This window comes from Neodiprion lecontei, chromosome 3 (genome assembly GCF_021901455.1).
Source record: "Neodiprion lecontei isolate iyNeoLeco1 chromosome 3, iyNeoLeco1.1, whole genome shotgun sequence".
NCBI classification, from domain to species: Eukaryota; Metazoa; Arthropoda; class Insecta; order Hymenoptera; family Diprionidae; genus Neodiprion; species Neodiprion lecontei.
This window is the reverse complement of record NC_060262.1, coordinates 28,644,863-28,659,274: the sequence shown is the minus strand read 5'-3', so window position 1 is coordinate 28,659,274 and position 14,412 is coordinate 28,644,863. Positions and strand designations below refer to the sequence as shown.

The 14,412-nt window shown below is 46.6% G+C and overlaps 1 protein-coding gene and 1 long non-coding RNA gene across 2 annotated transcripts in view; one reads left to right on the top strand and one right to left on the bottom strand.

Annotated features, from left to right (window-relative positions):
* The window catches only part of LOC124293581, a 39,121-nt gene extending 33,453 nt beyond the window's left edge, over positions 1–5,668 (bottom strand). The window contains exon 1 of the long non-coding RNA XR_006903451.1: positions 5,494–5,668. This is a non-coding gene — a long non-coding RNA (uncharacterized LOC124293581). The remainder of the gene's footprint in view (positions 1–5,493) is intronic.
* The window catches only part of LOC107216624 (cadherin-related tumor suppressor), an 87,781-nt gene that overhangs the window by 26,057 nt on the left and 47,312 nt on the right, over positions 1–14,412 (top strand). The gene's annotated exons all lie outside the window — the stretch shown is intronic.

Genomic DNA, 14,412 nt, shown 5'->3' with positions numbered 1-14,412 from the left:
GAGGCGTGCGTGTACCGATGATTAACGCCAATTAATAACATATCAATTATACCCACAACCAACGGAGTAGATCGTATACATATGTGAAAAGCGAATGATCTTTTTACGCGGGAATGAATGCGTTTGTGTACGGTGAAAAATATTTATCACTCGATAAGTATAGTGCTGTAACACTCGAATGATACTTAATTGTCGGTAATAATTAATGCACAACGTACCTACCTACATTATACATCATACATTGTACATCCGCGAGTTATCCGGAAAGATCAGAAATACGAGATAAGAGGAAGAACATGCGTCAAGACGACGAAGGCATACCCTGGGTACCTGCATGCAGCGCGGGCCAAATTTTCCAAGCTTTTTACGACCCTGTGGCACCTCATACCCATACATACGTGACTCCAAGGAGTTGCCCGTTGAAGCACTCTTGAGCCGCCTTATAACACGAATACGGGCAATAGGTGCCATGGACCCGATCCCGACCCGCAGACACACGTCGGTCAACAACACGTGGTCCTCGCAAAGAGTTCACGTGTACCATCCATGCATACTCGTACCGAGGTACGTACGTATGTGGGTAAGTACCGACACGCGGCGAGACGGGCTTACAGCCAGTGTTGAAAAAGGTACAGGTCGCAGGTGTATATCGCTGCGCGAGGTAAACTTACCAACCAGAAGGCTCGATGATCCGAGGCTGAGACGGTCGAGGCGGGCGTTGAGAAGGTGGGGAGAGGCAAGTTTGATTGTGAATTCAGGGGGTTGCATTGTGGAGCTGTCCGAGAACGCTAGACGAGGGTCGCTGCCTCTCACAGCTCACAAAATATCTTGACATCGTACAGGCTACCGGGTGGACCCTAAAGTAGTAGCTTTCGTCGCTTCGACGATGCGGCTTCGCCGAATCAAGCTCGCTGCGAAATTTGATCAACGAAACTGCCAAAGATTGTTCAGACCTTGTGGAGGAAATGTGGGAACTTACTTTCCTACGTTGTTTTCGATCCGCGAACAACGTCCAACGAATGACTCTGTCCTGCGCCTCGGTAACTTTATCACTATATGTAGCACTTGTGACACTGGTATCAAAAAATTCTGCAGTCGATTCGTCCGAAATATAATATTCGCATCAAATTCTCTCGAGATGCTTTGTCGAGTATACGAGTGTTATATTACGCTGACTGTAGTTGGCAGGTATTTGCATCGTTCGCAATTAGGGCACCACGGACGGCGAAAGAGGAGCAGGGTAATCATCATCCGAGTTCAGAAGGGACGAGGAATGCCTTGGAGTCGGCGTAAAACGTCGAAATGTTGAAAAATATTACTTTATCCAAAGGGAGTCGACTCCACTCTATTACAAGATATAATGGGCATAAACTTTGCACGGGTGTATTTACCCGGGCGATCCGTATACACACAGTGGAGCCGAGGGAGCGGTGAACCGCAACTTTTTACAGGTTGCGAATTAGCGCCGCCAACCGATTATTAGGCGAAATGTACAGAGGCCCGTCGTATGATCATTACTCGAGGAAAAATTCAGTTTTTCTTTCGAGAACGACGTGAGCTAGCGCGAGTGGGCGTGATCCTCGGTAAAAATAATTCCGCAAAGTAGTTTGAATAATGAAAATTGAACAAGAAACGAAATGTATAAAGAAGAACACCGAATAAGTCGAAAAGAAAGCAGAGGTGGCCGCAGTCGGTAGAGACATATATTCATGCATGGCTTACCGATTTCGAGACGGTTAATATCGAGTCAAAACGTTCAAATTCCTCCCCACTCCACGAGGATAAAAATTGATCGTTATCGTTCGAGTGACTTCACAAGCGACTGTAGGTATAATAATCTATTTGATCGCTGCAGCTTCCTCTGGTATTCTTTTATACATTTTTTCCCCTCCTAATCACGTATTTCTATTCCGATCAGCGGATAAATACTTACAGCGGGGACGCATCGGGATACAAATAAATATATCTGGACGTATAGGTATAAGAAAAATAGGAAGCTAAGACGCTTGTACGATATACATGCACGTTTTCGTTATAGCCGAAAGATCGTATACAACCGCGACGCCACACTTTATTATAATATTATAACTTGCCGTTTTGTACGAAGTGGTTGGCAAGAGATAAAAACGAACCGGCGGCATCGTGTCCTAATGGGCGTACCGCCGAACGAAGACCGCAAGTCGTTCTTTCTCCCGAGCAGCCCTTTATTCCCGACGTTATCTCTCCCGTTTATGGACACATCTCTCGCGACTCGTCACCGAAACCATTAATATTCGCGAGCGATAATAGTCGAACGAAGAAACTAATGAAGAATTACATTAAGTCAGAGAAGAAAAGGAAGAAGATGAAGCCAGGAAGGAAGGAAGGAAGGAAGGAAGGGAGGAAGGGAATGGCGAGCAAATGGAGAAATAAGATATTTGAAAAAGTTAAAAAAAAAAATCATGAGAATAATTAAGAAGTAACACGATAGCCGCGAGCCACCAAACCCGCAGTAAACACGCGGTCGCTCGTCTCGTTCCTCTCCTGGTTCGAGGAGGAGCCGGACCCGTAGAGCGATATAATTCAGAGAGTCACCCGCGAAGGGGAGATTCCATCGTGCAACGATTAACGACGAAGATCGTGCGCGCAAACCGAAGTCGAAAGTGTCGAGTTACTCCGCGTCCACCCGGTGCATATAACGGAGGAGGGGAGGAACTAATGAAAGAAACGCGGAGGACAAGGAAGGAAGGAAAAAATAGAGAAGGAGGATAAGGACGGCGAGAGGCCGTGCTGCAGGACGAAGAGGACGACGTGTCATGCGGAGGACGACGACGCTCGGCTTCGTGAGCTACCACTATTGTTGGAGGGCTCTCTTTCAGGCCTCAAAGCAGTCATCAACCGGCCAAGGTGACCCCCGAGAAACGAGCCCTCGAGGAGAGGACCTTGAGGAACGCGCGTCCCGATCCATGATCGTTGACTCTTCTGATAAAAAACAAGCGATCGTATACCTATAATACCCTTGAGCGTTGTATCAGAAGACGCGGAAGTGCGTCTCTCCCCGGCGAACACGGGTTCCAGTGCGTCGTCGTCGATCTTTGTCTTTGATTTTATACCACAAGTTATTTCGCCCACGTAGTGGTGGCCCGGTAGCGACCGTCGCGGAACTTATAAGACCGCGGTTCGATTTCGTCGACGACAAACGGCGGAGAAGAAAGAGGGGAAAGAAGCGAGAAGAAGAGGACGAAGAGAAAAAATCCCACGTGACGGTCTCCTTTTGTTTTGTTCCGTAAGCGCATCTAGCCGAGGTCCCCGTCGCCCGCGCTCGCAGTCAACGTGTTAACGACAGAAATATATCAGGATGACAGGAACTACGCGCGGCACCGTCTGTATTGATTATTTATAAGGGGTAATTCAATTAATTATCCATACCCGTGCGTGCGTACATTGATAGATATCGTAGGTGAATTAAAGCCAAAGATTGAATAAGCCGAGGTGTATTTTCCCGTATCCCCGCATCGTGCCTCGACGCCGCTCGCCGGATCTCGCATACTTTTATTCAACACATTATATCTAGGTACCTTACATATTATTATAGGATCGAGAGAAATATTTATCTAACCGCGCTCAACCGCGTTCTTATCGAATGCACGATCAGGCGACATTCCTTTGGTGAAAATCTTTTGGTTAGAATTTCAAACCTCGTGGGTGTGCATTGCTTCTAAACGTAGGTACGCGTGCGTAAGGTACCGCACGGGGTTTCGATACGTTTGTACAGCGCATCGCGGTGCACACGCGCTCCCCATATTACAGAAACACTGGGAGGGAACCGAAGGCGGACAAATAGCTTCTTTCATGAGTTCGCCGTGCACACGGTGCGGGGCCCCGTCGCATACGTACACGATGTAGACAAAAGGGAAGGCATCCTCGGCAATGCGTACACAGCCGAAGCCTGGATCGGCAAAAAGAGCAATTAGCAGGGTAGGCTGTACTTACTTCGCTCTTTATTCACTGAAAAGAGTCCAAGGCGGGGGCGCCGTTATTGTCAGGGTAGCGCGAGAGAGAAACTTTCCGTCTCTTCCGTCTTTCTCGCTCCCTTCCACGACGGACGCGTGAGAATAGGAATAAATATGAATTGTAAAAAATCAGACGAACCAGTGCGATAACGACGATTAACGGCCGGAAGTAGTTCTCTTTCATCTATCCACCCACGTATTGTTCGGGCATACGTTCGTACATTCGACATACCTTGTGCAGTACCTACATACGGCCCGTGTATCTCTTCGATCGGAGAACATCTGCTCGAGCTATCGGCATCCAGCATCACCGCTGACCGTTGGGGAGTTTCCAATTTACCAATTTTCCGAATCACGTGTGAACCAATTTTAAGAGTGAAAAGCAACCAAAAGGCAATCTCTTTGCGGTGAAGTTCGTCAATAGGGTTTTACCATCGAACTCCGTCGTGTAGGTGAGGTGAATATCGCCATCTCTTTCTCTCTCTCTCTCATTCTCTCTACATAGATATATATATATATATATATATATATGTTCTCTCACGCTCTCTTCCTCTCTCGTTCGATGGCGGCTCGTGGGCGTAGGTACGAGAATATCGCCCGAGACGCACAATACGCGTAGCCGCCGAGCTCAAGCGAGATATGGGGGGGAACAACGCGAGCAACAAAAGCGATCAACAAAGTGGGTCTTGAGGCCCGAAGAAGAGTGTCGGAGTGTAAGAGACGCGGCCGGGGGAAAAAATCAGAAGCAAGAGACGGCGGAGAAAGAAGAAAAAGAAAAAAGGGAGTGGAAGAAGAGAAAAAAAGAAACCCGGGGCGTAGAGAATCGACTCATTAATAGAGGCGGCCGGTTGCTGACACTATAAGACTTGCGTCTTACATATATATACACACATCTTACACACACATATATATATACACAGTAGTGTCTGCAACGAGGATGAAAAATCGGACCACTGACCAGGCATTAAATTTCAAAAATTCCGTCTCAAATATCTTGCCACAAAATCAATCAGCCAATTGCAGAGTATTTATCATATTTGCACCCAAAAAATCGCGACTATTTAAACCGATAAACTTTCGAGTGTATAATAATCGATCCACTATTGACTGTATGGGCGGTCCGAATTTAATTCTAGGTTCGTGATAATGACGGTTAATTACTTTTTATTTATTTATTTTATTTTTTTTTCAATCGGCATACGCCCCTTGTAGCTGACAAAGCTGTCACTGGATATCTTGAGTTATTTTCATTCCGTATATCCGGTTCCTTACGCAATACAGCAGCTCTGAGGACTTGAGACAAATTGGAAGTGAATTCGTGTGTACAATACACACACACGCACAAGATTCCTCTTAGGTACGCCATTGATCTTATAGAAGACGCGGGGCTATTCTGTTATATACGGGCACGAGGACTCCCCCTCAACACAACGCCTAGTCGGCAAACAATTCCCCATACACCATGGTGAATTCTAGAATCAAATTATTCTCCAAATATTACCTGCAGCTTCCCCCATCGAACCGCCCGGCTCCGAACCATCGACCCGGACAATCTTCCACCCCTCGGATATCTGGCATTGGCGTGAATGCCGTTGTAATTCGACACACGTACCTGTAGATATGATATAGTATATCCAACGAAACTTATGCCATGTAATGTAAATAGAAGAAAAAAAACTTTGACGAATAATTAGACAATCCATTATACAGGTAATGAATGAGTGAAAGAACCTCTGTTGGCTTATTATAATGGCTTGAAAAAATTCACATGCAATTATGATAAAAATGTACGGCTGAACGAAGCAGCGCAAAAATAGGTCTGTGCAGGTAGCGGCATGCGGACTGTCTTAAAATTAGCCGTTAGAATGAAAATGAACGAATCGAAAATTTTTATTTTCTGCGTGCTTACGAGGCCGGTAGTATTCCTGCTTTAAACACATCTTATTCGATTAAGAATCGCATATCTTGATCGTGTAATACAAGCGATATAAATATCGAAATTAACATGAAACAGCATACAGAGGTATATAATATTCAGATATCTTCAACAGGTATGGAAAAATAATGGTAATTCGACAGATTTAACAGCTATTATATCGACATTTGAGTGTAAAATTATGGCCAGCTATACCTGTGTGCGTCTTTTTCTTTATCACGTTGTGGCGATATGCTGTCCAATTCATAAAACTCTATTTCTCACGTGTTCTTTCTACCTACCGGTATCGGCTACTTCACACAGGCATCGACATTCACCTTACAGGTACCCACCGACAACGACGTCGATAACACAAACACGAGCCTGCAGCAGCTGGCAACGTGCTAGAAAGTCGAGGGGTCAAGCATGCCCTCTCATTTAATTTAACTACGTATTTGCCCCTGAGTCTAATTGTCACGCATTCAATGGCTAATATCGGATAGGCGTTCAACGCTCGGATATCTCGTTAAGGATCATTGGGGCCCGGCGCGCGTCAGATCATAATTTCATTCGATTAGCCCGGACGGGAATAAGACGGGGAAAAATTTGTCCGTAATACGGATATAAATACGTAGGATATGTTGTAGCACGCTCGTTCCTGCAATCAGTCGATTGCATAAATTTGTCGAATCGCACGATAGTCGATATAAATTTCAGATTATGCACGTGTGTATTTCATTTTGACGGATCGCACGTAGGCATCGGGTATAAAAGGACTGCAGCAGCCGCGAGGTTCGTTCGACCCTGCCTATACCGGAGAGGGCCGAGAGAAAGTTTAGCCGGGGCATTACAAGCGACTATAGTTGGGAAATTTGCCAGAAGCATATGCTTCAGCGATACAAGAGAGATTCGCTCTCTTCCGCGCGGTCGTAGCGAAAATATTTATACGTAATAACCTATATAAGCTGCATCTTGCTCAACAGCCGCCGAAGAGTGGCTAACGTTCGTCTCGCGGTCAAAGCTCTTCCGTAAATAAGACTGACGCGTTGTAGGGTACGCGCATACGTCGGCAGAGCTGGTATATCAAAGTCTCCCGCACTGTAAGCGCACTCCCATTGAAATCCCCCACGTTTCGAGCAAGACATGCGTCTGTGGGCAGTTATAACGCACGTTGATCTATATACCGCGGGCGTAAAATGGCATCGCGTCTTAACCGCGGACGTTGTTCCACGTGGGGTATACAAGAGACGCGTTATACCTGCTGCATATATACGTGAACAACAAAAGAAAATATAGGCAAGTTTTTCTTCTACCGTTCAAGAAGCGTCTCCCGCCGGTAAATGTATACATATGCATATGTACACAGCTCGTATCTCTGGGGGTCTTGCGCGAGCAATCGACGCCTTCGCTACCCATGGAAATTGCTCGTCGACTGTAAATTAAGCATTCAATAGGAGAGATTTAATTAACGGCGTTCGCCGGCTAGGTGGGCAGTGACTAAAGGGTGCAGGGAATCGTTCATCGCGTAGCGCAGCTAGTCCTGCATGTATGCGCACATACATATATGGGGGCTGGCGGTCTGCGATTTGCCAGACGCATTAAAGAGCCTGTTTAACAAGCAGCGGCCTAGCGGAACTCCCGTGTACCCACGACGATTCTATTAAAATCTTTTGCTCAAATGACATTCTTGTTCAAGTCCCTTATCGCGGGGCTGTATGAGTATGCATGTCTACACGCACTAAAGCTAAAGCCTCACCGCCCGGTTCATTATTATACCCATAATACTCGACCGCTGCACACGCGTAAAACACTACAACAGAACGCCCAGGAGGGTCGTTCTAGGCCCGTGCGATTATGCGTCACAATTATCCATCTCATTTGCGATCTTGGACGCGGACATCGCGTATTCGAAATTCCAGATATTTCGCTAGTTGTAGGTATTTCGTCTTATCCGCTTGAACGAGAGACTTGTACATTCACTCGGGCATTGAGTAAGCCGTTATATAGGTTCTTAACGAGTTTCATTGACTTTAAAAATTTCCTACTCAGCAATAACAGTCGACAAGTTGGCGTGACTCTTATTCCTGTTCACTCAGCGATCATTTTCAGTTGTATAAGAGACGGTTCATTCGCAACTGCGACTTCAGTCTGGTTTTAAACGATCGAACACATGCTTGATTATTCCGAGTGAATACACGCACGTTCTCTCACGCCATTCTCGTCACCCCCAAGATGAACGAAGTGTTTCATTCGTCCGGGAATAAGACGATAAATCAAAAAATACACCCGCACAGAGTATAAGGATTCGAAGCGACCCTTCCCGGACGTTCGTATTATATTCCAGGTTAAGGGCCCGTGCGTCAAAGTAGAATTTGTTGCTGTCACTGGTCGAATTGAAGCGGTGTGGTATAATAATGAAGCACGGAGGGTGAGATAAGCCGAGTCTTAAGAGAACTATAGCGTTGGTTATAAAGTTTTAATTAGAATTTGAGCGCAATGAAGACGGACAAGGTGCGGACAGACAGGCGCTGACCGCACGTCCGTCGGTGAGTTTGTCGGTAGACAGTCTTGTGCACTTGACAGTCTTCGCCTCTCGGGGCGAAGGTCCTTCACCTTCGGGTATCACTCTGTCCTTTCTAATATTTCCATGCGTTAAACGTGTACGCGGCGAGTACGATATACGATATTTTTGAGGCCCTAGGGCCCAACTAAGGTCTCCGCGCTGCAGCTAGACGGAAACCAAGAGCCAAGGACTCTGGGGTACATATAGTGTAACATGGGCCCCCCGGTATCCATCTCTCCAACTTTGTCATATTTTTCATGAGAAAATACCTATACGATACCTGTCGGTCATGATTAACGGCATTATGCTTTCCGAATGATAATAAATTCCACCTCTATTCAATTCAGCTGCGCTCGCATTAATTCTCCGCCTCCCGTGACTTTCGGGATTCTTATAAATACACTTCTCCGATGTGATTTTTATCTTATTCTTTCCTCAACACTCTCGACGCGGGGACATTTTACCTATTTGCTTGAACTGCGGCTTTAAACACATTAAGAGATAGGTGTAATTTCACCTGCAGAGAAGTCTCTTCTCTCTGGATATTCCACCATCAAATCGAAACTGACAAGTCGAGCCAGCCACCCGTGGTAACCTATCACAACTCTCGCACCAGGCTCCGCAACCACCGCTGTTCGCCTCGGACAGTAAAATAATTTATTCAATGCACACTGAAATTTATTGTTACAACCGTCGATATTCCTCAACGCTCCTTGCAGGATTGCTAATTACGGAAAGCGATAACTAACGCCAATATTACGTTTGCCTTGTGCAACAGAAATGCAATCAATTAGTCAAACTGATGAAAATCTTAACTTATGTGAGAAAAAAAATTCTCTCACATATCTCTCTGGTGTTGGCAGTGATTATTATTATTATTATCATCATGCATAAACATAGATGTTACGAGTGTCTCGCTAAAAAATTATGTATGGATAAAATAGATAGAAAAACTGAAAAAACTTTATGCTCAAGGTTCGAATAAATGGACCGCAACACTATTGAATCTACTCTCAAAAATATTACTCTTCACATTTCGTTCAATATCAATTTTTTTGCCCTCGATCGGAATTTGCGGTTTCAGCCGAAACTTGACCTCTGAGGCAAAGTAGCAGTCCGTTCCCTACCATGCAATAGCTCCGCTACAAAGGCGTCGATAAAATGGCAAAAAGTCGGAAAATTTTTGCAGCTCTCGAAGGTATATATTAAGGAAACACGTGTGAAAAAAGGAGAAACTTCTACCGAACAAAAAGGTGTTAACATATTCACGGCAGAAAATTTTTGCCGAGTTAACGAGAATCTTGCAAGTATGTACATCATACGTACACACGGATGCGCGTATTCGGTAAAATTAGTTCGCTGATGTACCGAACCTGTTGCTCAGCTCGCAAAACAATTTAGTCGTCGCTAACGTAGCAAAAATCTTCCCTTCGCCAAATATTAACACATATTTTCTTGTTCTTCTTGTTTTTTCATCCACTTTCGTTGAGACGGTGCGTCACTTTTTTGCTGTGCAGCACGAGCGAGTATCTTATACCACAGAAATTGTGAAGAACATGGAAACAACAAGAATGAAATTTAAAAATTTAAAAATTTTGCGTAGGACGTAGAGGTCGAAATTATGTTATATAATTTCGCCATATTTAATGACTACAGAAAATGCAGCGTTTGTAATGAAAAAAAATTAGTTCAAAATATGCTTGGATTTTTTTTTTTTTAATAATTAGTCAAACATCTCAACTTGCCAGTATAACAAACTAAATGATGAAATAGAGAAACCTATTTTCCTTCGAAAAGTGCACCTGCACATCTTAATTTTTCACTGTCCTGACCTACATTCCAATATATATATATATATATATATTCAAACGTACCCAACTGTACGCGTGTGTGGGGTAGGTACGTCGGTGTGAGTAACGGGTGTTGACGATCGTTATTCAATTCAGCTGCCCACCTCTGTCGAAACATAATTGATTTTGAAAATAAATGAACGAATGGTACGGAACGGAATCCATTCCTGCATCCCAGCATCAGGCCGTTGTGAATGATGCAAGAGTTGCGATCGCGGTTCGACGTTTCGCATTTCTTGCATCCGATTGTAAAACCGAGAATAATAGATGAGCATGAACCGCGGCGGAGATACGCTGCGGGTGAGAGTGTGCGACGAAAGGTGTACGAATACACGCGCGCACGTGACGGGCGCGTGTGGCGATGTACGTATACAAAATAGCTGCAAGGCACCACCCCGGAAACACGAATAGCTCACAGCCTACGCACGCTGCTCTTTCGCCAGGCTGTTGCATGGGAGTGTGTTACCACCGAGTTCTATTCTCGGCGAGAAGGCAAGTTAATCGCGCTCTCGGTATAGATATAGGTACGTACAGAGGGGCCGGTGGGCCCGGTTGGAAATGCAGGAGCTAGAACGATCGGGAGGGTCGGGCGTCGCGACGCCGCGGCGAGGTGCCGATTTCCGCAAGACGACAGCGTCGCCGACGTCGTCACCGTAGACCGAACGAGGAAACTCGCCGGCTTGCGTCGCGAAGGAAGAACGTCGATTCGTACCTCATACCTCGAGGAGTGACCGACTCGCCGGGAGCGGGTCTGACGCAATAAGAAGGATGCGATAAGCAGACGAGTATCACCGCCTCTTTTACAGGGAAGACGCGGAAGCGCGTCTTCCTCTCGACTTCCCTGGACCGGGACGCCGATTCCGTTGTTCTTACTTTCGGCGTTGCTGGTCGATGATCGGCGGCGAGCGATGCTGCGGAGCGGGTCCGTTTAGCCTGGATCGAGTCGACCGGTCGGTCCATCCGTGAGTCTCGCGCCGGTCGCACCGTTGTCGGCTCTCGACAAAGGGACACGGCAACGCCGCGCACAGGTACATGCATGCAACGCGCTCCGAGAGTGCAGTTAGGAGAGGCTGTGGCCGAAGGAGGATGCGATGCAGGTATATGTAAGCTTGCATCTCCGTGTTGCGCACGGATGCTGACCGACCGGGAAGAGAGCCACGGAGATGGCCTGGCGTGCGTCTCGGGCCGACCGGGATCGCCGGACAGTCTGTTAGCCCTACGGCGAGCAGGAGGCTCGCTCGCTCCTCTCGGTTCCCGCGGGAGTCGAGACGGGAAGAGGAGCCGCGCCGAGATCAATCCGGAGTGACCGAGGCGAGGCATCCCGCGTAGGTCTTCCGAGTCGAGAAACGCGCGGCTCGCGGCTCGCGTCCCAAGGCCCCCGGTCTCAAGCTGAGAGGCTGAATTCCACCGTCTACCCTTTATACCGTGCCTTTGACTATGTCTAGCGACGGGTAAAAACGGACCACCGAACCGACCAAGAATTCCATCCCGGAATGTCCGAAACCGCGAGAACGAAACGAGATATTTGCGCGGTATACATATATGCGAGGCTACCTCGTAGGTGCGATCGAAATATTTTTTTGCTTTTTATCTTCTTCACCATGGCAGACGGCGTCTACAAAAAATTACCTCCGCATTTGAGATTAAACATCGATTCTGAATATCACTGGGGGAATTGGTGCATAGTGGGGAAAAGAGAAATAGAGAGGAATCGGACAGCAGTAATAAACGCCAGAGGTAGAACCGAACGAGCCTGACGTATTATAACGAAGTTGAATCTCGTCATGGACGCTCGTCTCGGCCCCTCCTCCACCTCTTGAACACTAGGTGGAAATTCAAATATTTGTTCGGATCTCTTCCCCACGGCTTCTTCCACTTACCACCCTCTACCCCGCACCTAAAACAACAATGCCAACGCTGCATCTTTGTTATTAAATCAACAAAGAATAATCATCGTCATCGTTGCCACCGGCGCAGCGTTGAATGGCAACTCGTCATGAAGGGTTTCAGCTCCGTCCCTGTACACCTGTGCAGCAATACTTGAAAAATTGATATTTGTAAAATTAAACACACGAATATTTCAGAATGGCTGGAATGCGCCGTACAAGAGCTTTTCCTGCCCCTCACCTACGTTCTATTCGCTCTCCGCGCTCCTGGAGCTGGCACATGATAGGAGGCCTCCAGCGCAAGTTACAGAGTCCCCATCGCGTACTTGACTCTGTGATACACATATACGGCAGGAAAAAGAGAAGGAGGGAAAGACGCGGACAGAGAGAGCGAAGTACGAGAGACGAACCGTCGTCGTCGAGACTTCGGAGTTCTCTGAAGTTCGCGTCGAGTGGCGGCGGACAGAGTGCCGAGGACTAGGTACCAGCCAGTTCAGAGCCAGACAAAATCACACGGATTTACATATTATGATTTACACCCTTGCCTTGATTTTTCGTCTTCTTCTTCTTCTTCTTCGTCTTCTTCTGCTGCTGGTGCTTTGGGTTTCCCTCCTCTGCCGCTTCTCCCCTTCCACGCCTCGCTCTCCTTCGAGCTCTTCGAAAGCCTTGCTCAGCTCCCATGCCACCCGATCCATGCTGGCGGAGCAGGGACTTCAGGGATATGCTGGGTCTGGCACTTGGACATTCCTCAACCCCGTCGCTGATCGTGAGTCTGCTTCCTGCGAGCTTGGCGCAAGCGAGTTAAGCCTGCAATCGTCGTGTCGTTGCGACGCTGTTGGGTCGTTTAGCGCGACGTAATTCCGTCCCGCATGCCTGCTACGATTTAGATTAGAAAGTGGATGATCGAACGACCCGCTAATGTCAGCGCTGATTTCTTGTTAGGTAGTTAACAACCGGGAGAGAACAATGATCGACGAGTGCAGCGCTATTCCGAGACAGCGCTATTGGCGTCAAATTGCATCCTGCGTAGAAATTAGCTGGCGCGTGTAGTCGAGTGATTACCTGAAACCAGAAAGAATGGATAATGTGTAAGTATATCCCAATGATCAGCGGTATGAAAAAATTCGGCAAACTTCAAAGCCCGCGTCAATTGATGAGCCGATGATTCAGATTTATACGAAGAAATTAGTGTAACTAATACTCTTTCTGGGATAGTTTGACTTTCGACAAAACGGTGCCATCTGTACCTATATGTATATAAATTGTCGCGACAGAGCCGAGGCTCAGCTTACTCACTGTCAAACCCGGAGTCGAGGAGTGCGATGAAGATAACGGCTGCGAGTCTTATACGTATATACAGTATATACATACATACGTATATTACACACCCAAAGATGAATCGATTTATAGGGAATTGAAGACAAAAACCATTTGAATTCTCGAGAGGCATTTTTCACTGTGGTTTTCGTGAGAGCTGCATGAATGCGGGCTCCAGGCATGGAGTATAAAATGCAAAAGTTTCGTGGAAAGCACTGCAAATCTTTCGCGCAGCAAACCCGCGGGAGGCAAACACGTCGGGTTCAACCGCAAAAAGTATAAGGCCCAAGAATGCAGGAGTGATATTGCTATAAATCCTCGCTCAAATACGGTGACACATGCCAAATTTCCATAACAATTCTTACGGTCGTTCGGCGAGTCGTGCGGTATATTATACCCTACTTGGCTCTGATCAATTTCTGTCAGAATATAATGCACTGCAGCGCGCAGAATTAATTGCCGAAATTAATCAAGTGTCACATTGCGGCTGTCAGGATTTGTGCAAAAATCATTAACGCGCGGTACACACTTGGCCCAGGCTCATTGAAATCAGTGTCGCATTATAATTTTGATAAATCATCCGCGGAACTGCCGTTGCTTTGAATACCACGATCGTCTTTACTGCGATGTCTACATTGCGCCTACTACGATCTGAGCGGGATACGCGACGGTATAACCGTGCAATTTTGTGGAGAAAAAATGTTACGCGGATGCAATATTTTCGTGCAATAACTGCTTGCAAATATTACTCCAAGGATGAATTAATATTTGAGGTTGATACCGCTGGACGGTAGCGACGGGTCGGTAGTCTGGGATTATTTGAACACAGAACGTGCCCTGTTTGTTTGCTATGATCAAACACGAAAAGACTAGAAACACGCGTGCGATA